This window comes from Canis lupus, chromosome 1, assembly GCF_048164855.1.
Source record: "Canis lupus baileyi chromosome 1, mCanLup2.hap1, whole genome shotgun sequence".
NCBI lineage: Eukaryota > Metazoa > Chordata > Mammalia > Carnivora > Canidae > Canis > Canis lupus.
The window spans coordinates 114,638,979-114,662,665 of record NC_132838.1 but is presented as its reverse complement, the minus strand read 5'-3'; the positions used below and the strand labels follow the sequence as shown (position 1 = coordinate 114,662,665).

Sequence of the window (23,687 nt, the reverse complement as noted above, 5' to 3'; positions counted from 1 at the left end):
AATAATTTTTTAAAATATATTTTTATAGATTTTATTTATTCATTCATGAGACACACACACACACAGAGGCAGAGACACAGGCAGAGGGAGAAGCAGGCTCCATGCAGGGAGCCTGACGTGGGACTCAATCCCGGGACTCCAGGATCACGCTCCGGGCTGAAGGCAGGCACCAAATCGCCGAACCACCCAGGGATCCCCAGATTTTCTTTTTTCTTTTTTTTTTAATTTTTTATTTATTTATGATAGTCACAGAGAGAGAGAGAGAGAGAGAGAGAGAGAGGCAGAGACACAGGCAGAGGGAGAAGCAGGCTCCATGCACCGGGAGTCCGATGTGGGATTCGATCCCGGGTCTCCAGGATCGTGCCCTGGGCCAAAGGCAGGCGCCAAACCGCTGCGCCACCCAGGGATCCCGATCCCCAGATTTTCAATCATTTTTTTTCAATCATTTTTAAACAAGGGGCCCGCATATGCATTTTGCATTGGGCCCTGAAAATTATGTAGTTGGCCCTGGGTAATGTAGATTAGAGAGGATATCCAAAACACAGTAAGAACAAGATATTATAAAAGGAAGACTGTCTTCTAGAAGAAAAAAAATTCCTCAAAATAGATTGGATAAATTAGAAACAGATAAATAATTTTCTCAAAAGGGAAAAATTAAAGGGGTGCCTGGCTGGCTCAGTCCATAGAGCATGTGACTCTTCATCTTGGAGTTGTAAGTTTGAGCCCCATGTATAGAGATTACTTAAAAAAAAATAAAATCTTAAAAAAAAGGGGGGGGATTAAAGCTATGACAAACTGCAGGAAAAACAAAAAACTGCTTAGGAAAGTCATGGTCCAACTATGATATACTCTAACTGTATCCATGTTATGTCCATTTAACAAAATTCAAGAAAAAGGAATCCATTTGATCTGGAGGCTAGTGGCATTCTCCTTAGATAGATCTGTTTATCAGTTTTCAGAAGAAAAAGGTTATATCTATGTATATACCTGACATATAACTTTGTGTAAATTTAAAGTGAATCTGTTGATTTGATACATTTAAATATTGCAGTATGATTACCACTTTAGCATTAGCTAACACCTCTAATCACGTCACTTAATTATCATTTCTTTTTTGTGATGAGAACATTTAAGATCTGGTCTCTTAGCACAAAGATTGTCTTCTCAACATATGGTAATGGGAAATCTACATGCAAAAAGATGAGTTTAGGCCTTTACCTCATACCATATACAAATATCAACTCAAAATAAGCCACACTCCTAAATGCAAGAGTTAAAACCATAAAATTTTTAGAAGAAAATGGGAAGAAAAAACTCATGATCTTGGGTTAAGTAAAGACTTCTTAGATATAACACCAAAAGTGTGATTCATATAAGGAAAAAAAATTGATTTTTTTTATCATCAACATCATCAAAATCGAGAACTTTTGCACTTCAAAAGATACCACTGAGAAAATGAAAAGAAAAGCTATAGATTGGCAGTATATACCTACAAATCATCTATCTGATAAAAGACTCATATCCAGAATATATAAAGAACACTTAAAATTCAACAGTGAGACAAACAAACCAATTTAAAAATAGACAAAAAACTTGAAGAGACATTTTGCCAAAGAAGATATACATATGACTAACAAGCGCATGAAAAGATGCTCAACATCATTAGTCATTAAGGAAATGCAGATTAAAATCACAAGGACACACCATCTCATGCCCACCAGAATGGCTATTGTTCAAAAAATTGGCAAGTACCTGGAGAAACCTGGAGAAACTGGAACCACCACGTGTTGACTGGTGGGAATGTAAAGTGGTACAGCCACTTTGGAAAATACGCAGTTTCTTCAAAGGGTGAACATTAAAAAAAAAAAAAAAAAAAAAGTTAAACATAAGCATTCCATGAAACCCAGCAATTCTATCACTAGACTGTCTGCCCAGGAGAAATAAAAACACGTGTCCACGCAAAAACGTGTTCACAGCATTATCTATTTGGAAACAACCCAAATGTCCATCAACTGATGATTGGATAAACAAAATGTGGAATATCCATACAATGGACCACTGTTCAGCAATAAGAATGAAGTATGGGTACAAACTACAATATGAATGAACCCCCCAAACAGCATGCTGAGTGAAAAAAGCCCGACACACAAAAAAAGCCACATATTGTATGATGTATATATATACACGAAATGTCCAAAAATGACATATCTAAAGTTACAGAAAGATTAGTAGTCGCCTGGGGCTGGGCTTGGGAACAGGGAAGTGACCACAAATAGGCACAAGGGATATTTTGGAGGTGACAGAAACGCTCTAAAACTGGTGATGGCTGCACAACTCTGTCAATTCACTAAAAATCACTGAATTGTATACTTTAAAGGGCTGACTTTTATGGTATGTAAATTACATCTCACTAAAGCTGTCACAAAAACCCTGGAAACTCTACAGTGAAAGCCTCTAAGACTTAAATATGGTAACAGAACAGACTGTAGACGTTATCAACCTTGACACTGAAAATAAATGTACAAGTAACAAAAGATGGGAAAAGATGGGAAAACGAAGGTCGGGGGGGAGGGGAGACCAGGACGCTTGGCTCAGCTACTTCCCATCATGGGAATCAAAAGTTGCCAGAACGAAAAATAAGAAGTGAAAGTTGCCAGAACGAAAAATAAGAAGTGTTTTAAAACAGAAAAAGAAAATTTGAAGTTACAAAGGTCAATAGCAAATAACCTTTAAAAAGTACAGTTATTAAAAATTGGTGGAGGGGGGAAGCAGGGGAATGCATACAGCAGGCTAAGTACAGTCTCTCATGCACGTGGTAACAGCTAATTCTGGATCCCACTCTCTATTTCTCTGTCATTTCATTATTACCCCCCTCAGTGACCCACGTGCCCTGTGGGCCACGGTGTGGGTGACATGGGAGGCAAAGTTCCTTTGGCTTTTTGCTGTGTTTTTTTTTTTCTTTTTGCTGTATTTTAACTTGAGTGCAATGAACGTGGTGCATAATAAAGAACATGCTTCTTTTTAAACCAACGAACCAACCAACCAAGCAGTGCAAATCATCACCATCATTTACTTAAAATGCTATCACACATATAGTCCTGATGGGAGTATAAATTGGTCTAACCACTTTGGAGAGGAGATGGACATTTTTTCTTAAAATTTCTTAAAAATTATTTAGTTGAGAGAATGGGCGCAGGCGTGAGTTGGGGGGAGAGGGAGAAGCAGGCTTCCCGCTGAGCAGGGAGCCTGATGCGGGGCTCGATCCCAGGACCCCAGGACCTGAGCCAAAGGCAGATGCTTAACCGACTGAGCCACCCAGGCACCCTTAGATGGGCATTTTTCACTGAAGTTGAAAATATGCCTGTCCCCTGACCCAGCAATTTGACCCCAGAGCCAGGAAACACATACTAGAATATTCATGGCATGATTGTTTCTAATAGCTCCAGTCTGGAAATGACCCAGATGCCCATCCACTGTAGGATGTATAAGTAAATTAAGGTAGTCACAGAATGGCACACTGGGTAGCAATAAATAGGAATTAACAAGCATCCACACCGACCTGGATGAACCTCAAAAGCTTAATTTGAGGTTAAAGAGAGCCAGACACACAGGGCACCAAGAGTGTGAGTCCTAGGACAACCAGACAGCCTGAGTTGCCTGGGGCGTCCTGGTCTACAATACCTACAGTCCCAGGGTAACTAGGGTAATTAGCCACCCCCTAGTGCTTCCAAAATTTCCTGGCTTGGATGCTAAATTGTCTACTCACACCAAGGGTGCTGCTCTCAGAAAGTTCACAAACAGGCTAACCTAATCCAATATTGTTTATAGATGAACACATAGGTCTTAAAATCATATAAAGAAGAGCAAACTAGGAAAATGAGTATCATAAAAGTCAGGGTGGTGGTCCCCCCGCGGGAGGGAGAAGGCTGTTAACCTGATGCACACAGGGAAGCTCTCGTGTGTGGATGTTATATTTCATAATTTAAAAACTACTAATGCTATTCGATAAACACTACTGATATTATCGAACCCCAGAAGGAAATGGTCTCATCGCATCTTAGCACAAATTATAATTCACATTTGCTGAGTGCTTTCTTTGTGTAAGGCACTCCGGAAAATTCTTTCTGCACATCATCTCATTCCCAGGAGGCAGCAATGATATTTCTGGGCGAGAAGGCATCACAAGGCAGGCAAAGGACATTGCTTTGGGGAATTGCTGGTGACAGGCCTCAGAGGAGGGGGTTGGGGTGGAGGTGAATGTTGGCAGGTTCTCTGTGGTCAGTCACTCCTGGCTCAGCCCCACCCCGAACTCTTGCTCATGACCTTGGGGAGATCAGACCTTCCCTCTCTGAGTGGAATTTCCTCTCTGTAAAATGAGAAATGCAGGTACACTTAGAATCCTCTCTCCAGTCCCCAAATCCAAAAAGCTCTGAAAACTGGAAGTCTTTCCCAGACCCATTTGGTGGCAAAAATGAGCCAAACTGATGTGAGGTTTGATTATCCCACCGAGTATGAACACGCATTTCACCGAAGCCATACCTGTATGTTTGATTACACGGTGCTCCCCGGCGCCCCCAGGGGTCTTCTGTAATGTTCAGAATGGGTTCCCCATGACTTGCCTCACCTTCAGAAAGTCTGACTTCCCCAACACATCTGGGCCCCAAAGTTTTAGATAAGACACTGTGAACTTCTAATAATTCCCAACTCTTTGTGGTTATGGGAAAATTAAGTGAGATCCAGGCCTGGCCCTGGATGTCACAGAGGTGAGGTGGGATTGGAGCACCCACCTCACCTCCGTGTCAGCATCATGCCGTTGTTGAAACCCCACCACAGGAAGGGGGTGCTCAGGGGACCCGTGCCTAGGAAGTCAGGACCAAACACAGCAGGGCAAAAAAAAAAAAAAAAAAAAAAAAAGACCAATGGCAAGATCAGAACCATTGGGTGAATTTTAAAACAGAAAAAGAAGAAAATGCCAAATTCAAAATCTATCTGAGGGTGCCTGGGTGGCTCAGCTGGTAGCGAGCCAACTCTTGATCTCAAGTCTCGATTTCAGGGTTGTGAGTTCAAGTCCAGAGTTGGGTGTGGAGCCTACTTAAAAAAATCTATCTTGGGGCGCCTGAGTGGCTCCATGGTTGAACGTCTGCCTTTGGCTCAGGGCATGATTCCAGGGTCCTGGGATCAAGTCCCGCACCAGGCTCTCTGCAGGGAGCCTGATTCTCCCTCTGCCTGTGTCTCTGCTTCTCTCTGTGTGTCTCTCATGAATAAATAAATAAAATCTTTAAAAAATCCTATCTCTAGAAAAAAAGAGTAGAAGGAAGGACCCAACTGTGGTTATGATGTTAGCATAGCACACTGTGATAGTTAAGGAAAATCCTTCACAACTAATAGCTACGGTTAACTGCAACAACTGCTCTATACAAGGGGCCAGGGCTTTACACAATTTCACAGATGTCTCACAAACAGGTCCAGTTTTGAGCTGGGGAAACAGGCTGGAGAAGTGGAGCCATGGACCGAGGTCACCTGATACGCAAGGGGCAGAGCTGGGATTTGAACCTGGGTGTGGAGGACTCCAGAGTTTATGCCACCGTACGTAAATATGTCTTGATCTCCTTCTTAGTTTCTACTTTGTCTTACTTTATTTTCCCCCAATTTTATCATAAAAGTTTCATGGAAAAGTTGAATGGAGAGTAAAATGCACATCTCTATCATGTCCCATGTTTTGCCATATTTGCTTTCTACCTTTTGATGAATTCTTAAACACTTTGACGTGCATCTTCTAAGAGAGAGTAAGGGGTAATGAGCCCTGGCTGTTATATGCAACTGGTAAATCACTAAATTCTACCCCTGAAACTAATAATACACTATATGTTACTTAAATTGAATTTTAAAAAAAAGAAAAAGAAAAAAGAGGGATGCCTGGGTGGCTCACTGGTTGAGTGTCTGCCTTTGGCTCAGGGCCTGATCCCGGAGTCCCAGGATCTAGTCCCGCATCAGGCTCCCTGCATGGAGCCTGCTTCTCCCTCTGCCTGTGTCTCTGCCTCTCTCTCTGTGTCTTTCATGAATAAATAAATAAAATCTTTAAAAAAGAAAGAAAGAAAGAAAGAAAGAAAGAAAGAAAGAAAGAAAGAAAGAAAGAAAAGAAAAGAAAGATAAAAAAAATAAAGAATAAGGGGGCACTATAGGTCTACACTACTGCTGAACACCATTTCTTTTTTTTTTTTTTTTAACATTTTATCTATTTATTCATAGAAACACACACACACACAGAGGCAGAGACACAGGCAGAGGGAGAAGCAGGCTCCATGCAGGGAGCCCGATGTGGGACTCGATCCCGGGTCTCCGGGATCACACCCTGGGCTGGAGGTGGCGATAAACCCACTGAGCCACCAGGGCTGCCCTGAACACCATTTCTTAAGAGACATCCATTCTGCTATCTAATATTCATTCCATGAATGATTTTCCCCATTGTTTCTATGGACTTCTGTAGGGATTTCTGACAAAACTGGGGACTCACACAGAGCTGGGGGTGGTCATGTCCCCCTAATCCCTTTGAGTCTAAAACACTACCCCTCCTTCTATTTTCTTAAAGAGACGGTGCTTCTATAATAGGGGAAAAAAAAGGGAGACTCGTTTCTATTTGATTTACAAACCACATAATATGACTTGATTGGATGAAAAAATTACTATTTAAATAAATATAAAAACTTTATTTAAAAAATATTAAGGCAGATTCCTCTGCCAGGCCTCACTAAATGGGGAGTCAACAGATCCTATAAATATTTCATGGAACGAGAAACACGTTAAAAAAAAAACAAAAAAAAAAACAACACCACTTTTTTTTTTCTTTTTTGATGTTACAAAGGCAGCCAATAGACAAGTTACAAGTAATGTGGGATTACACATGGAGGAGAGAGACTCGGAGACCAGGAAAGCTGTCTCCATCTATTTTTAGCAAGGGATTACTGGACATTGTCTAAAAGTTGACAAAATAAGAAATAATCCCAGGGTTTGCTTTAAAGATCTGTAAGTAACTACCAGAGGAACAAAAAGGGGCAAAAGTTTAAACCGAAGCACCACAGATCACGAGTTACTGTTGCCATATCTGAAAAAGTTATTTAATTACATACAATTTTAGCGGACTGCGGGGCTGCTGTTTAAAGGGCTGGGTTCGATGCAGAGCTTTGTGGGCCTTACTGCTCTTTGGTGCTCGTGTCCTACTGGGGGCCTTCAGAAAGCATTTCTTTTACAAGTAGGTTCCTAATATTGCGGTCTTTCCAAAGTGTTAGGTTACTGGATGCTCTCCGAGGCTGGAGGCTCCAGATCGACAGGAACAAGATACGGAGCGTTACAAAATATTACTCAACGCTGCAAAAGTTAACTCAGAAGAACAAATCTTAAATTGGGAAGAGCGGCCGCAGCTAAAAACAAACTTGCTAAATCAAGAACCGGTGCTCGGAGGCTTCTGATTCACCGATTTGGCGAGGGGGCTGCCAGCGAGGAGAGAAATCAGAAAAGTGGTCTGGCCTTTCGCGGGCTGCCGAGTACACGTGTTGATCGGGTACTTTTTTGGGGGGTGGGTGGGGGGTTATCCCAGGGTGGCCTCGGCTGGGGAGCAGCGGAGTGGACGGCGGGGGCGTCAGGAGACCCGTTTTAAAAGCAAAGCCCTTTCCTTTCCGTACGACCTGGGGCCTTTGAAACCTGACTCTGGACTCACTGGGGCGCAGTTGGCTGGCGCGGCCGGGGACCCGGGGGGGCCCGGGCAGGGGGCGCTGGGGAACTGGACTCCCGGGGACCCGCCCCTGCCGGCCGGGTCTGGGGCTGAAGGCCTTCCCCGGGCTCCCCCAGCTGGGAGTGCGGACGGGACACGGGGCCCGACCTGCGTCCCTACCTGTCCCGGCGCTCACCTGGCGGCCAGCTCGGAGGCGGCGGCGGGCTAGGATCCCTTTCCCCACCCCGCTCTGGGAGGCAGTCAGGGGGCTCCCTGGGGTCGGCCCCGCCCAGGGAGCCCCGGGACCCGCGGTCTGGGCTGTCGGCCCTCTGCGGGGGCGGGGGGAGGACGCCGGGCGGCGGGCGCGGGGGCCGGCGGCTGGGAGAGCGGCGGGCGGGCGGGCGGCTGCGGCGGGCGGGCGGGCGGGCGCGAGGCAGGGGCGGGATCCGGGAGGCTGCAGGCGCCGGGGGAGGGCCCAGCTGCCGGAGGCCGGCGGGGAGGGGACGCAGCCCCCGCGCTCGGGGACCCGGGGCCCGCCCCTTGGAGCGCCCGCACGTGGCCCACGTGGGGACCTGCTGCTGACACCCGGTGCCCACCGCAGCCACCTCCGCCGGGCGAGGGCCACCTCCCCGAGAGCCTCCCCGGTGGGCCCGGTTCCAGCTGCCTCCTCCCCCCGGTTCTGGTCTCCTTCTCACGCCGGCCTCCTGCCTGCAGCCGCCTCCGCCGTTCAGACGTCTCCCCCTGTCTGGCCGGCGCCGGGGACGGCTTAGCAGTGCCTGCCACCCCGGGCCGGGTTGGGGCGCGGGGTCAAGTGCCCATCCGCAGGGATTCTCGCGCGTTCACGCCGTGTCCCCAGCGTAGAGTCTCAGGACCCGGGTCTGTTCCTGAGTGGAACCTCCCTGCCGCACACACACTTCTCTGCGGCAGCCACGACCCTTGCGCCCCTACTTTCGAAACCCGCCCGCTCCCCTCAACTGTAGGCCTATGAACTAACCCGAGGTTCAGCCACCAGTAAGGGATGGGGGCCCGTCCCATTTCTCTCTTGCCCCCTTGGGCCGTCCCAGCTCCTTGCGATTGCCCTCGATCGCCCAGGGGACCTCCAGGGACTGACCTGGGGGCATCCCAGAGCCACCCCTCTGAAGGCCAGGCCTCCCCTGCCTGTCCCAGTCCGTGGCAGGCACCGTATATGCGTGACCCCGAGGACGACGCTCACGAGACACTGAGGCCTGGAGTTACGTGGTCTTTGCACGCATTGCAAGTCTCTTGTTTGGGGGGGTCACAGGGCAGGCCAGGCTTGGAGCGTGGGTTCCCCAGGTCCCCTCTGCGGGGAGACCCAGCGAGGCGCCGCAGCGCCATCGTGAGGATGGAGCGAGGTCCTGCGCGTGCGGCGCCGGATGAACGTGACCTCTCGTTGATACCAACCGCCTTAAGAAGCATTTTCTACTGTGGGTTGTAAAACTCTGGTATTATTGGTCGTATTTTTAGTACAGATCCACACACCGTCCTTTACCTGAAAGACTTAGAACTATATGGTTTGGAGTGCGGATTTTTTTTTTTTTTTAATTTTAGAAGGCTGTGGAACGATTATGCCATATACGGGTTCTGCAGTATTCCCAGCAGGGTACAGACAGTACTCCACCACCACGTGGTATTTCTGTTTCAAAGCGCATATAGAGGACTACACACTTAATGGAATAGAAGTTATAAATAACCTGATGTCATTTTAGTCGTGTCTTACTGCTTGGAGAATTTGGGGGCCTAATTAATGAAGCAGGTCGGTTTGTGCGTAACAAATCGCAGCGATGATTTTTAAAACTGATACCATTATTAAGCACCTACTGTGGACCAGGTACAGATTACATAGTTTATGCAAGTTTACAGGCACTAAACAATTTATTTCATCAAATAATGTGGTTTATTACAGATAAATTAGGGGGAAAACTCACAGAGGGTCCCCAGTAAAATAATTGGATCATCAGGGCAGCCCGGGTGGCTCAGTGGTTTAGCGCTGCCTTCAGCCCAGGGCCTGATCCTGGAGATCCAGGATCGAGTCCCACATCCGGCTCCCTGCTTGGAGCCTGCTTCTCCCTCTGGCTGTGTCTCTGCCTCTGTCTGTCTGTCTCTCTCTCTCTGTCTCTCATGGATAAATAAATAAAATCTAAAAAAAAAAAAAAAAGGATCATCAAAGGATGGTAAAACCATTGGTAAAATGTTGGAGAACAGTCCAGAATTATTATCCAGCTGATGACTTATTCATTGCTAACAGGAAAAATGTACCTACCTAGTGAGGAGGGTGACACCCTCTTAACCAAATGATCAAACAATATCCCCAATAGATGGACAGCATGATGTCAAGGATCTCTTGATGTGACACTAGAGAAAGCACATAAAATTACCCATGCAGAATGCAGAATTCTTGTAGGGGGAAAAAAGTTAACATTTAATTACCAGGAAACAATCAGACATTGAAAATACATATATATAACATATATAATATGTATTATATATAGTATATAAAATATATAACAATTACCATATATTTATATATAATATATAATAATTTATAATCATATAATATATAATTGTATATATATAAATAATCAGGGGATATATGCCAGGTAACTGGCCAGTACTTTTCAAAAAAGTCCATGTCAATACAGCGTGCCCACCTCGACTGGGTCCTGTGTGGTGATCCTTGCCTGCTCCTTGCCAAACTCAGATGACGACAAGGCTAGTGTCTGTAGGCGATGGGGCTGTGCTTCCTGTTACAAATGCTGGACTGTTTCCCTCCGGGCCTCTGGCCTGAGCTGGAGCATGAATGGCAGCTTTGTGTCCGGGTGTGGGGCTTGCCTTCAGGCTGGCCTCACATGTGGGTGGGTGAGAGGCCAGGAGCCCCTCTTGGCGCTGCCCTCCCGGCCTCCACCAGTGCCAGACTAGGACTGGCTTTTTTCAGAAGCCAGCACCCACCCTAGTTAGCATCTCAGGCTATTGGAGAGCTGGATCTCTTTAAGGAACTGCCCTCTGGTTCTTATTTTCCTGTATGTGAATGTTGGGTGGCCCGGGGAAGAGGGGAGGCCGAGGTACAGACTAACATCTGAGCCCTCCTTGGCTGTCTTTTCTCACTCTCACGTACTTCCTGCAACTCTGGTCGTACCAGTCTCCCTCTTCCCTGCAGCCCTTTCCTGAATGCAGTGACCTCCTCACTCTGGATCATGTTCCCAAGCCTTTACCTGGTCGGTCTCCCAGAAATGTGTCAGAATCTCTGGTGTGTGGATGGTCTCCGCGGTGGCCGAATAATGACCCCCTAAAGACGTATCCATGCCCTAATCCTTGAAATTTGGGAATATTACCTTCCATGGCAAAAGGGCTTTTGCAGATGTCATTGAGTTAAGGATCTTGACATGGGGGAGATTATCTGGCTGGGAGTAAAGACTCCTAACTCTGGGAAAGGAACAAGGGGTAGTGGAAGGGGAGGTAGGTGGGGAGACAGGGTGACTGGGTGACAGGCACTGAGGGGGGCACTTGATGGGATGAGCACTGGGTGTTACACTATATGTTGGCAAATCAAACTCCAAAAAAAAAAAAAAAAAAAAGCCTAGGAGTAAAGGTGGCCACTAGAAACTCGAGAGATGCGAGGACACTGGGCTCTCCACTCAGTGCCTCCAGAAGGAACCAGCCCTGACAACACCTTGACTTTAACGCAGTGAAAGTCACTTGGGACTCTAACCTCCAGAACTGTGCTAGAAGAAATTCTGTAGTTTTAAGCCACTAAGGCTATGGTAATTTGTTGCAGCAGCAACAGGAAATGAATTCAGCTCCCTTCCCAAGCCCTTGGCCATTGTCGGTTGATTTATCTTTTTCTTCTCTCACTTTATACTAGTGAGCGTGCAGAAGCATCTCCTGATGACAATTCCTGAGTGATCAGAGGAAGTCCCCTAGCGGTCTCACTGTGTTGTCAGTTCCCTTATGAATGAGGGTCGGAATGGACAAGCCAGATGTCATAGGCTGGCAGCCTCTGGGTTACATCAGGTCTACATGCAAGTTTTATCTAGCTGCCAATGTTGTTGTTTTTTTTTTTTTTTTTAAGATTTTATTTACTTATGTGTGTGTGTGTGAGAGAGAGAAAGCATGAGCATGGGGAGGGACAGAGGGAGAGGGAGAAGCAGACTCCCCACCAAGCAGGGAGCCCAATGTGGGGCTGGATCCTGGGACCCTGAGATCATGACCTGAGCCAAAGACAGACACTTAACCGACCGAGCCACCCGGGCGCCCCTAGTTTCCAGTGTTTTAAAGCTTTCTCATTGTATTTATTTTATCAGGATCATATCATGTATTATATAAAATTTGAGAAGTATCAAAAAGGTTTCCAGTGCTGATCTCTCTTCTGCCTCTGCCCTCAGCTGCTCCCAGTTTTGCCCTGGATTGTGACATGTTCTTGCAGAGCTTTTCTATACATATACAAGAATTTTCACATAATACACACTCTAAACAAACAAACCCTCATACACGAATGCTGGTGGAAATGTAAAAATGGTGTAGTCTGCTAGTTCCTCCAAAAGTTGAACATAGAACTACCACATGACCCACAATTCCACTCCGAGGTGTATACTGAAGAGAAATGAAAAAGCGTAAGTCCACACAAAAACATGCACACAAATGTTCCTTTTTTTTTTTTTTTTTAGGATTTTATTTATTTATTCATGAGAGACAGAGAGAGAGAGAGAGAGGCAGAGACACAGGCAGAGGGAGAAGCAGGCTCCATGCAGGGAGCCCGATGTGGGACTCGATCCCGGGTCTCCAGGATCAGGCCCTGGGCTGAAGGCGCCACTAAACCTCTGAGCCACCAGGGCTGCCCACAAATGTTCATAACGAGATTATGCATAATAGCCCAAGGAAGGAAAGACCAAAATGTCCATGAACTAATGAGTAAATATAATACAGTAGAATGATCAGAATGGCTTATTTGGCCGTAAAAAGGAGGTAGTACTGATCCATGCTACAACATGGATGAACCTTGAAAGCGTGTGGCAAGTTAAAGGAGCCAGACACAAAAGACCACGTGTTGTACTGATTCTTTTTATGTGGAATGACCAGAATAGGCCAATTCGTAAAAACAGAAACTAGATTAGTGGTTGCCAGGGGCTGCAGGGATTGCCAGGAATGAGGTGATAGAATGTTCTAGAATTAGTGAATGATAACTACACAACGTTGTCAGTATACTAGAAACCACTGAGTCATACACTTTTAAATGATTAATATTATTGTTCTGTGAATTCTATCTCCATAAAAAAGCGATACTTAAAATAAGGTATGTGCATGAAATTATGTTAGCTACTGCAAAATTGCCCATTATTCACCAAGAATGCATGCAAGCAGCCATCTTGCCATGCTTCTAGATTCTCTACCATCCATGGGCCTTGTGTACAGGCAGGAATACTAACTCATCTCTGTGCTCTGAAAAAAAAAATCATTAAACACTTATTCCTCTCAACCAGATTTCCCTTACCACTTAAACACCCCTGCCAAATGCGATCCCCTTCAACTCTTCGCCGTTCTAGTATCAGCAAGCAGACAAAGCTGGTGTGTGATCTAATAATGATTATAAAACTAATTACTTGTGCTGACACATGTCACAAATGTGCTGACACCGTGGCTTTAAATTTGTTTCTTTTTTAAAAAATTATTTATTTATGTATTAATGAGAGACACACACAGAGAGAGGCAGAGACACAGGCAGAGGGAGAAGCAGGCCCACACAGGGAGCCCGACTGGGGACCCGATCCTGGGTCTCCAGGATCAGGCCCTGGGCTGAAGGTGGCGCTAAACCGCTGAGCCACCCGGGCTGCCCTTTAAATTTGTTCCTTTATTATTGCCATTCCAATTTGTATTCTTCTTTTCCAAGGGAGTTTGCTTGTACTCACCCACCATGAAGAGTCAGGGTTACCGCTTCAGGGCTGCTGAGGTTCTGGTGTAGGTGGATCCGGTTTCAGGATGGCCAGTGATTCAGGATCAGTGATGAGACCAGGGAGCACCCACCCCAGGAGCCCTCCTCTGACGTGATGGTTGCTCAGGGACCGTCTGCGGGTTTGGCTCTGAACAAGCACATGGGTTTGGGTCAGGGCCCGGGTCAGGCTTTCCCCTCAGAGTCTCATGTCTTCTGAGCACCTTCTCCCATAGTTGAGGCTGGCGGGGTGGACTCTGCGGTGTTTTGTCCTGAGCAGGACCTGTTTCTATCCAGGTAAACCCAAGGCCTTTCGTTGTTGCAGCTTAATAAAATCCCAACCATATTTATTGTGATAAAAAAAGTAACACCAGATTTGTCAATTTAGCCCTTTTTAAGTGCATGATGCAGGGGCATTAGCTTGTGTTCTTAATGCTTGGCAACCATTCCTATTCTGTTTCTCCAATTTTCCATCACTTCAAACCATAACTCTGTACCCATTAAGCAATAATTCCTCACTCCCTCCTCCCCATAGCCCCTGGCAACGTCTAAGCTACTTTTTGTGTCTATTGAATTGGCCTATTCTAGATATTTCATGTAAATGGAATCATAGGATATTTGTTCTCTTGTGTCTGGCTTTTGCTTAGCATAACGCTTCCCAGGTTCATCCATCCTTCTTCTTCCTTCCTTCTTACGGAGGGGTAATATTCCATGGTCTGGATGTGCTATATTGTGTTAATTCGTTCATCAGTTGATGGATGTCTGGTGTCTGTCCACCTCTTGGCTACTAGGCATAAAGCTGGTATGGACATTCACCTGCAAGTACCTGCTTCAGCCCTGTATTCAGTTTTTCCAGGAAGATACCTAGACCACATGGCTGGGTCATATGGTAGCTCCATGTTTATCTTCTTGAGGACCAACCAAACTGTGTTCCACAGCGGCTGCACTATTTTATACCTTCGTCAGCGACGAATGAGGGCTCTGATTTCTCCACATCCTCACCGACACTTGTTTCCCCTTTTTATTATTATTATTTTTCTGAGAGAGAGAGCACACATGTGCAAGTGTGAGTGGTGGGAGGGGCAGAAGGAGTGAGAAAATCTTACACAGGTTCCACACCCAGTACGGAGCCCAATGTGGAGCTCGATCCCATGACCCTGAGATCATGACCTGAGCTGAAATCAAGAGTCGGTGTGTCAACTGACTGACTCGGTAGGGCCCCTCCCCGTTTTTGTTCTATGATAGCCCTTCTGTTAGATGTGAAGTGTTGTCAACAACCCCAATTTATTTTCCCACCAACCATTAAGATGTGAGATATCAGTTGTCAAATCACTATGTTGTACGCCTGAAGTGAATGTCAACTGTACTTCAATTAAAAGCATTTTTAAAAATGAAATACTGAACATCATTTACACATAAGGACCTGAGATATCAAGCCCCTACCAGTTTGCCGATTCAGTGTGTTAGCAAACGTTCTAAATTTGGGCCTGAGAAGTGAAAAAATGGGAACTCGTTATGGTCTTACTTTGCATTTCTCCCATGATAAGGAGGCTGATCATCTTTTCTTGTATTTAAGAATGTTTAGCATTTCTTTTCCCATGATTTGTCTGTGAATTAACCTTTGCCCACTTTGCGGTGATTACTGGTCACATGCTATGTTTTAAAACTTGTCTATTAGTGGGACGCCTGGGTGACTCAGCGGTTGAGCGTCTGCCTTTTACTCAGGGCGTGATCCCAGGACCCGGGATCGAGTCCCCACATCGGGCTCCCGCAGAGAGCCTGCTTCTCCCTTTGCCTGTGTCTCTGCCTCTCCCTCTCCGTCTCTCACGAATAAATAAATAAAATCTTTTTAAAAATTAAAAAAAGAAAATAAAACTTGTCTATTAGGGGGCTCCTGGGTGACTCAGTTGGTTAACCGTCTGACTCCTGGTTAGCTCAGGTCATGATCTCAGGGTTGTGGGATCGCCCTAAGTTGGGCTCCATGCTGGGTGTGGGGCCTGCTTGGGATTCTCTCGCTCAATCTCTCTCTCTTTCTGTGCCCTTCCCCTGCACCTCCACCCCCACTTGGGCTCACTCTCTCTCAAAAAAATAAATAAATAAATAAGAAGAGGTCTGTTGGTTGCAAACAGTGAAAAACCACAGGAGTGATGTCACCTAAAAGTCTAATTTTCCAGCACCCCTTCGCAGTGGAAAGGCCCAGCAGCGTGGCCCAGGTTCTCAGATGGTGGGGAGTGGCTGGAGGAGGTACACTCTGTCTATCGGGTACATTCTCTTTCACGTCTCCGCCCCGAGCAGTGGTATGCATGGGCCCATCACCTGACAAAATGCAGGCCTGGCCCTGTGAGTGTGTGTGGTGGTAGCTCCTGGTGATGTAGGAAAGATGTTGGGGTTTGGAGCTGATGGCCAAGAAAGAATTCTTGAGAGGTCTTTGGTGCAAAAAGGTGGGTTTTATGAAAGCACAGGGACAGGATCCGTGGGGAGAAAAGGCTACACTGGGGTCATGAGGAGTGGCCCATTATGTACTTTCATGTTGGGAGGGGGTTAGGGATTATGTAAGTCTCAAAGTAATTTGGAAGCGAGGTTTCCAGGACCTTGAGGGACTAGCTATTGTTGGGAAAAGGTCATTTATTACTGTCCAATAAAAACATAAGTCATGAGACCCTTTAGATGTATATGGGTGGGCCATGTGCTTGGGAGATGATCGTCAACATGTATCTTGGAGGGTAGAGATAAAGGAAGTTTCCAAAGGAATTTTTATATATTAAAGGAGACTTAAAAGATCCTGGGGGTCAGGCTTGGGCTGCCTTTTGCTCTTAGCAAAGTATTAACATCAAGGCAGCTGAGCTCCTAGAGGAAAGTCACTCTGCCTATTTCAAGGGCTTGTCAGTGGGCTGTAGGAAGTAAGGAGATTTAATTTTTCTTTTGCCTTCCCCACATTGCCAGGACAATCCTTTCAAAGCACTTAGGCCTCAACTGGGCCCTGAGCCCTGAGAAGAGAAAAAGACTCTCAGAAGCAGAGCTGGCCGGTCATGTCTTAGTGTTGCTGCTACAACAAAAGGCCCCAGATTTAGTGGTTTAAAATGTTACATATTTATTCTCCTATAGTTCTGGAGGTCAGAAATCCAAATTGGATTTCACTGGGCTGGAGTCAAGGTATCAGGGCAGCATTCCTTCTGGAAGAGGCTCTTGGGCAGAATCTGTTTGCCACCTTTTCCAGATTCTTCCGGGGTGGCAGGCACTCCTGGCTTATGGCCACAGTGCTCCAGCCTGGGCTCCCCTCCTCTCCCTCGGCCCCCTCATAAGGATGCGTGTGATTTCACTGAGGGCCCACTTGGGTGATCGAGGAGCATCTCCCCCTCTCAGACCCTGTCAAATCCCTCGTGCCATATAAGGTGACATTTACAATTTCTGGGGATTAGGACCTAGATGATGGGGGTCATTATTCAGCTTACCACAGAACATAGTTCTTTTATGATCAGAGTAGTGTCCACCTTCCTAGTTATTACATAGCAATTCCTCTATTTGTTGGTTCTGAAATCAGAATGCCAAGTGTGAGGCCAAAGGCCCTAGGTGTGTTGTCCCATGTAAGGCTCCCAGCACCCCTCTGACGCAGGTTCCACTGCTATCCTGAAGGTACAGGCCAAGCCAGCTCCAGAAGGGGAGCAGCCAGGGTTCCGACCCGGGAGCCTGCAACTGCTATCCTGGGCTGACCCATCTACAAGCATAAGAACCACTATTACCCTCAGAGCCCCCTTCCCCCGGCAGAGGCTTTCCTAAGGCTTTGTGTGTGTTGAATCTTGTAAATGGATCCATTGAGGCGTTGGCTGTCTGTGAACTCCCCCTGCCATCACTTTATGAGGTTGGCCACCCCAGCAGGAGAGGCCCCGCTGAATCAGAGAGCTAAGACCTTGGGGTCACCCGTTGGTGCTTGCTCACCACAGGGCCTCTCTGAAAACTGTGGGCTCGGGTCCTGCCCACACAAATCATACTTCCGGGGAAATGCTGTGCAAAGTTTTCTCTAAGGCAGCACTGGCCAAATACCAAGTGTCTGTAACCTGGCTCTCCTTTGAAGACTGAGGCTTAGAAAGAAAGGCAGCCAGTAGCTTTTATCAAGCTGGCCAGCTGAGGTACTGGGAGCCAGTGGGTTGCCAGAGGTTCTGCTGGCCCGTGAGAAGAGGATTTGAAAAGAAATGTATGAATCTAGCCTTGAGAAACAATACTTCCCTGGGGAAAGGAAAGAAGAGCCATGTTTATATGACTGGTGGCCTGTATGCTAGCAGCGGGGTGCCCTATGATTTTTTTTTAAAGATTTTATTTATTCATGAAAGACACAGAGAGAAAGAGAGGCAGAAACACAGGCAGAGGGAGGAGCAGGCTCCATGCAGGGAGCCCAATGCAGGACTCGATCCCGGGACCCCAGGAATACTCCCTGGGCCGAAGGCAGGTGCTAAACCTCTGAGCCACCCAGGGATCCCCGCTCTATGATTTATATGAGAGAATATCTATTTATTAACAATTATAATATGTTTTGGGGGGTGGGGAACCAAAGGCATGTACTAAGTACACCAAACTAGAAGATCTTGGTTATCATTTTATTGTTGATAAGAATGAGGCTAGGGGGGGCCCTGGCCTCCTCGGTCAAAAGAAAAAAAAAAAAAAGAATGAGGCTCATTTACAAAAAAGTGAGGGGGGGTTGTTGATTAAAACATTATACAGAGTATCTTTGGGTTTTGGAAAAGCTGAGATTTAGCTCTTTTTTTTTTTAAGATTTTATTTATTTATTCATGAGAGACGCACACACAGAAAGAGAGGCAGAGACACAGGCAAAAGGAGAAGCAGGCTCCATTCAGGGAGCCCGACGCGGGACTCGATCCCAGGACTCCAGGATCAGGTCCTGGGCCCAAGGCGGCACTAAACCACTGAGCCACCCGGGCTGCCCAGATTTAGCTCTTTTAACAGAGATCCAAGTCAGAAGTTTATTTTGCTCTCCCTATTTCTTTCTAGGCTGATAAAAATGGCTCTGCTCCATGAAATCAGTCAGGGATCTTGGTATCTTCTGGGCATTGGTCTTGTCTACATGGTCAGATGGGCTTGTCAGGACTACCACACTCGACCATGTTGGCTGCAAGGGAGTGTGGGAAATTTAAGTTTTCTTTGGGGGGGGGTCTTATGCCTAATAAGATTCTATTACTTTTTTTTTTTGTAAGATTTCATTTATTTATTCATGAGAGACACAGAGAGAGACACAGGCAGAGATATAGGCAGAGGGAGAAAGGATGCAGGATTCGATCCCAGGATCCCGGGATCACAACCTGAGCCAAAGGCAGACGCTCAACCACTGAGCCACCCAGGTGCCCCAAGATTCTATTACTATTGTGTTAGTTAGCTACTGCTGTGTAACAAACTACCCCCCCGCCCCCCGCACCCAACTTAGTGACTCAAAACAACAGACAAAATTAGTAGTAAGGTGTTGGCCAGGGCTATGGTCATCGCAAACCAACCACGGGAGGGTGCTTTACTGGCATGCTTGTTGGTAGGCCTCAGGCCCTTGCTGGCTGTTGGCCAGAGACATCAATTCCTTGCCATGTGGACCTCTCCACAGGGCAGCGCGCAGCATGGCTTCCCACTGAGCAAGAGAGCAGTGCAAGCAACCTGGGAGCCTCAGTCCACCGGCAACCTAATCTCAGAAGCGACATCCCGTCACTTCCCCATGTTCTATTTGCTAGAAGCGAGGCACTAGGTCCAGCCCATCCTCCAGAGGAGGGGACTGTGCAGGGCAGGGACACCGGAGGTGGGATCACTGGGGCCATCTCACGGGTGCCTCCCACAACAGTGGACTAAGGGGAGGTAGATTTGGGGGTTAATCAGCTGTGTCCAGCCCCATTTCTCTAAAGGAAAGTCAGTAACTCATCCTGGCGAGGGAAATGGCCTCTAGACAGCAACAGAGGACGGAGCATCCATGCGAGCATTCTGGTATCATTAGGGGGGACATTTGTGGACAGAAAAGACTCATTACTGTTTTTTTTTTCTACTTATTTATTTTAGGGGAGGTGGGGTGGGGGCAGAGGGAGAGAGAGAATCTTAAGCAGACACCCCCCACCCCAATAAGCTGAGCATGGAGCCCTACTTGGGGCTTGATCTCACCACCCTAAGATCAAGACCTGAGCCAAAATCAAGAGTTGGATGCTTAACTGACTGAGCTACCCAGGTGCCCCTGATGACTGTTTTAAGTTAATCTTCTATGTATTAAAACTACCAATATACTTTAAAAAAAAGATGGTGGGGGGGATGCCTGGCTGGCTCATGTGATTCTCCATATCAGGGTCATGAGTTCAAGCCCCTTACTGGGCACAGAGCCTACTTAAAAGACACCAAATAAATAAATAAATAAATAAATAAATAAAATAAAATAAATAAAAGAACTACCAGTGAAAAAAACCCATTATTTTCCTTAAGCTTCAAAGTTCTATTTCCAAATATTATTCTATTTTAAATCTAGTAAATTTTACCAGTCACCTTTGGGGGAGGTCTTTGATTAATGTTCAACCCCTGCCAGTTTCAACCGCTTCGTAGCCCATTTAGAATCTTAGTTAATTAATTTCCCTTAAACGTTCTGCTTTCACAATTTTAAACTGTTCGATTTTCTTGGAAGCTCAACAGAATCGCCTAAGAAATAAAAGCTTCCCAGGTGCTTAACTCTTATAATAAATTATAAAAGTATCAAGATCTTTTAAACATTCCAGTACCGTTTACTCACCTAGAAAAATTCTCTTTTACATTTCAGTGAAAAATCACTAGTGTATAATAATGGATTGTTCAATTACGCACTTTCCGTCGGAAGACTCGCATCTACAGGATAAATGGGTCATGTTTTTGCTTATGCCAAATTCTCTTAAGCATTACTTAAGCATTTAAATAACTTTAAATACCGAATATCCCGGATGATTCTTAAACATAACACAGGAGTATTAATTCTGTGGCCTCAATTGACTTTCTTCTTTTATTTATTTTTTTAAGTAGGCTCCACTCCCCATGCGGGCTTGAACTCACAACCTTGAGATCAAGAGTCGTGCTCTACTGATGAGCCAGCCAGGCGCCCAAGATTTCTTTTTCATTTTAAGCCTTGCTTACAATTGGGCATTAAAAGACACTTATAAGGAAAATTTTACTGGCAAGGTGAGGTTAATTCTTGGCCAGAGGTTTGGGACTGGATTGGAGCTACAACTTTCTAGCTATGAAAAAAAAATTAACAACAACAAAAACCCCAGAAAAAGGCCCCGGAATGCTGAGCCCTTTTAAAATAGTTACGATAACAAAGGGGCTCCTGAGCTGTAAAGTGGGGGTCCTCGGGCCTGCATCCCAGGTCAGGGCGTACCATGACCTCATATGTGTGCAATTTCACACTCGGCGAAATCAGAGGAAATCTGCTCTGCTACCGGCTTGCTCACAGCTGGATTGGCGTCAGCTGGTCTGTCTGCTGCCCAGCTCCCTGCTGCATTCTTTCCCAAACCCCGAGGAGGCTTGCTGTCTGGCCCGGCCACAACCCCTGGAGGCTAGTGAAATGACCTCCAGTGTGTCGAAGGCATCACTCATCACCCCTTAGCCTGGCTGTGCCCCGGCCAGGCTGAAGTGAGGGTCGTGACCCCAGAAGTGAACAGAGAGGTCCCGGAGGGTCCCTTGGGGACTGGAGATCTGGGATCTGGAGATTGTCCCTGGGATGAATCAGCTCTCACAGCTCTGTCCATGGAATGCGGGGAGGGTGCCACCAGCCTGGCATTGACCAGCCTTGGAAGGGGGGGAGTTGGCGGCAGGGCGTGGAGCTGCTGGGCTCAACTTCTTAAAAACTCCAGAGGCCCTGTCGCCTGGAGGAGGGGATGCAAGGGGCCCACATGAGGGAGATCAGATAACAGGCTGCCTGGGGTGGGGGGGTGGAGGGGTGTGCTGGAAGAAGACAGTGGAAGGAGGCTGGCCAAGTGACTTCAAAGCCCAGCCCTGCCCCTTCCACCCACACAGAGAGGGGCCTGGGGAGGCAGCGCAGTCAGCCCGGGGATGAGGACCTACTGGGCGCAGCACCTGCTATACGTGGGGTGCTTTGCCTGGGTCCTGCTGTCCCGGAGCTAGCTAGATGAGTCCTGATCAAGGTGAGAGGTGAGCCTGCCCTGTGACCCAGAGCCTTGTGGCCCCACACGTGGGCCAGATTCTGTGTATATCTTGAAGGAAAGAAATGGGAAATTTGCCGTCGGATTGAATGTGGACGTGGCCGTGGGAGAAGGGGAGACAGAGAAGTCCAGCACCAGGCCAGGGGCTTGGATCCGAGCAGCTGGTTGAACACAGGGGTCTTTTCCTGAAGAGGATGTGAGGCAGAGGTGGGGAGGGGGATAGGAGCAGGGGCCCAACACCAGTTTTTTCTGGGCGTGTGCTGGGAACTTCACGGAGCACGTTTCTCTAAGTGTGGTAACCATAATCTCAGTATGAAATCCATTTTATTATTTTTTTTAAGATTTTATTTATTTATTCATGAGAGGGAGAGAGAGCCAGAGACACAGGCAGAGGCAGAAGCAGGCGCCAGGCAGGAGCCCGACGTGGGACTCGATCCCAGGTCTCCAGGATCATCCCTGGGCTGAAGGTGGCGCTAAACCGCTGAGCCACCCGGGCTGCCCAAGAAATACATTTTCCTTAACAATCAGTATCTATATGAGTACACAGAATTTCTTTCTTTTTTTTTTTTTTAAAGATTTTATTTATTCATTCATGAGACACCAACACACACAGAGGCAGAGACACAGGCAGAGGGAGAAGCAGGCTCCCCGTGGGAAGCCCATTGTGGGACTCGATCCCGAAACCCCGGGATCACGACTTGAGCCAAAGGCAGATACTCAACCGTGAGCCACCCAGGCATCTTGACAAATCAGTTTTTTTTTAAAATTGTATTTCGTTTTTAAAAAGTACTGATTGTGATTTTATCAAATGAGTCACCCCCCCATCCCCCCAAAAATTGGCAAACCACTGTTCTGAGGTCTAGAAGCTTTGGCTTATTACTGCCCTGGAGAAGGCCGGGAGCCTAGGCCGGAGTAAGTGAAGGGGGGAGGCCAGGGGGAGCTGGGAGGTGGAAGCAGAGGCTCCCAAGGACCCCTCTAGGCATGATGATGCCCTTAGGGGGGGTTTCAAAGGCAGGGCTGCTGAGCCAGTGTGGGAGGTGGCAGGGACAGGCCCCGCGGGGCAGCAGGCTGTGTGAGTGTTGGGCAGGGCTGAGGAGGAGGCTGCAGGGGGTCCGGGCAGGCATCTCTCCGACCCCACTCCTGCAGCGGCCTGGATCTGTCGCAGGGTAGAAAGGACACATGGTGGAGAGCCGGCCCTGGGGCCCCTGGGATCTGCCCTGTGCCGGGTGTGAGTGAGCACCTGCCTCCTGCCCCGCAGCCCCAGGGGTTCCACAGCTGGATTAGGGTCGTGCAGGAGCCTGGCTGTTTCTCTTTCCCCTCCATCATCTTTAGCTCGTTGGCTTTACCCTCCAGGATGACAGCCTCAGCTGCATGTACCGTAATGACACACGGGCAGGACGGAGCGGAAGGCAAGGCCACTCAGCAGAGCTCCCTTGCCCAGAACTGGCCACGTGGCCACTTTTTCTGCACAGGAGTTTTTGAGAACAAGCATCGGGCAGAGGAGAACAGGTGAGCCACCACGGCTGGCAGACTCTAGTTCCTCTCCTGAGGCTGGTGCATTGCTGCACTGACAAATATCAGGGTCCTGGGGCACCTGGGTGGCTCAAGCCATTAGGCGTCTGCCTTCAGCTCAGGTCATGACCTCAGGGTCCTGGGATCGAGCCCCGCATTGGGCTCCCTGCTCGGTGGGGAGCCTGCTTCTCCCTCTCCCACTGCTGTGGCCTTGCTTGTGCTGTCTCTCTCTCTCTCAAATAAATAAATAATTTTTTGGGGAAAAAATGTAAGAGTGGGACAGACGTATAGTTTTTTTTTTTTTTTTTTCGTTTTTTTTTTCATGTAATGGACAGGGGATCCCTGGGTGGCGCAGCCTGCCTTTGGC

The 23,687-nt window shown here is 47.2% G+C and overlaps 1 protein-coding gene and 2 long non-coding RNA genes across 4 annotated transcripts in view; 1 reads left to right on the top strand and 2 right to left on the bottom strand.

Moving 5' to 3' along the window:
* Window positions 1-8,062, bottom strand: part of FBXO17 (F-box protein 17) — a 28,594-nt gene extending 20,532 nt beyond the window's left edge. The window contains exons 1-2 of one of the 2 annotated variants that reach the window (XM_072778764.1): window positions 7,905-8,062; window positions 1,753-1,839 (exon numbers count right to left, since the gene is read on the bottom strand). The gene's annotated coding sequence lies outside the window, so the exon portion shown is untranslated. The remainder of the gene's footprint in view (window positions 1-1,752; window positions 1,840-7,904) is intronic. The other variant, XM_072778774.1, reaches the window with a different exon arrangement.
* LOC140606037 (uncharacterized) overlaps window positions 1-23,687 on the top strand; it is a 39,280-nt gene that overhangs the window by 2,903 nt on the left and 12,690 nt on the right. Inside the window, exons 2-3 of the long non-coding RNA XR_012008499.1 lie at window positions 5,464-5,586; window positions 7,281-7,558. This is a non-coding gene — a long non-coding RNA (uncharacterized lncRNA). The remainder of the gene's footprint in view (window positions 1-5,463; window positions 5,587-7,280; window positions 7,559-23,687) is intronic.
* On the bottom strand, window positions 9,593-10,809 carry LOC140625261 (uncharacterized). The gene is made up of 3 exons (XR_012024652.1): window positions 10,378-10,809; window positions 9,990-10,081; window positions 9,593-9,866 (listed from the first exon to the last, which is right to left on the bottom strand). It is a non-coding gene; the product is annotated as an uncharacterized lncRNA (long non-coding RNA).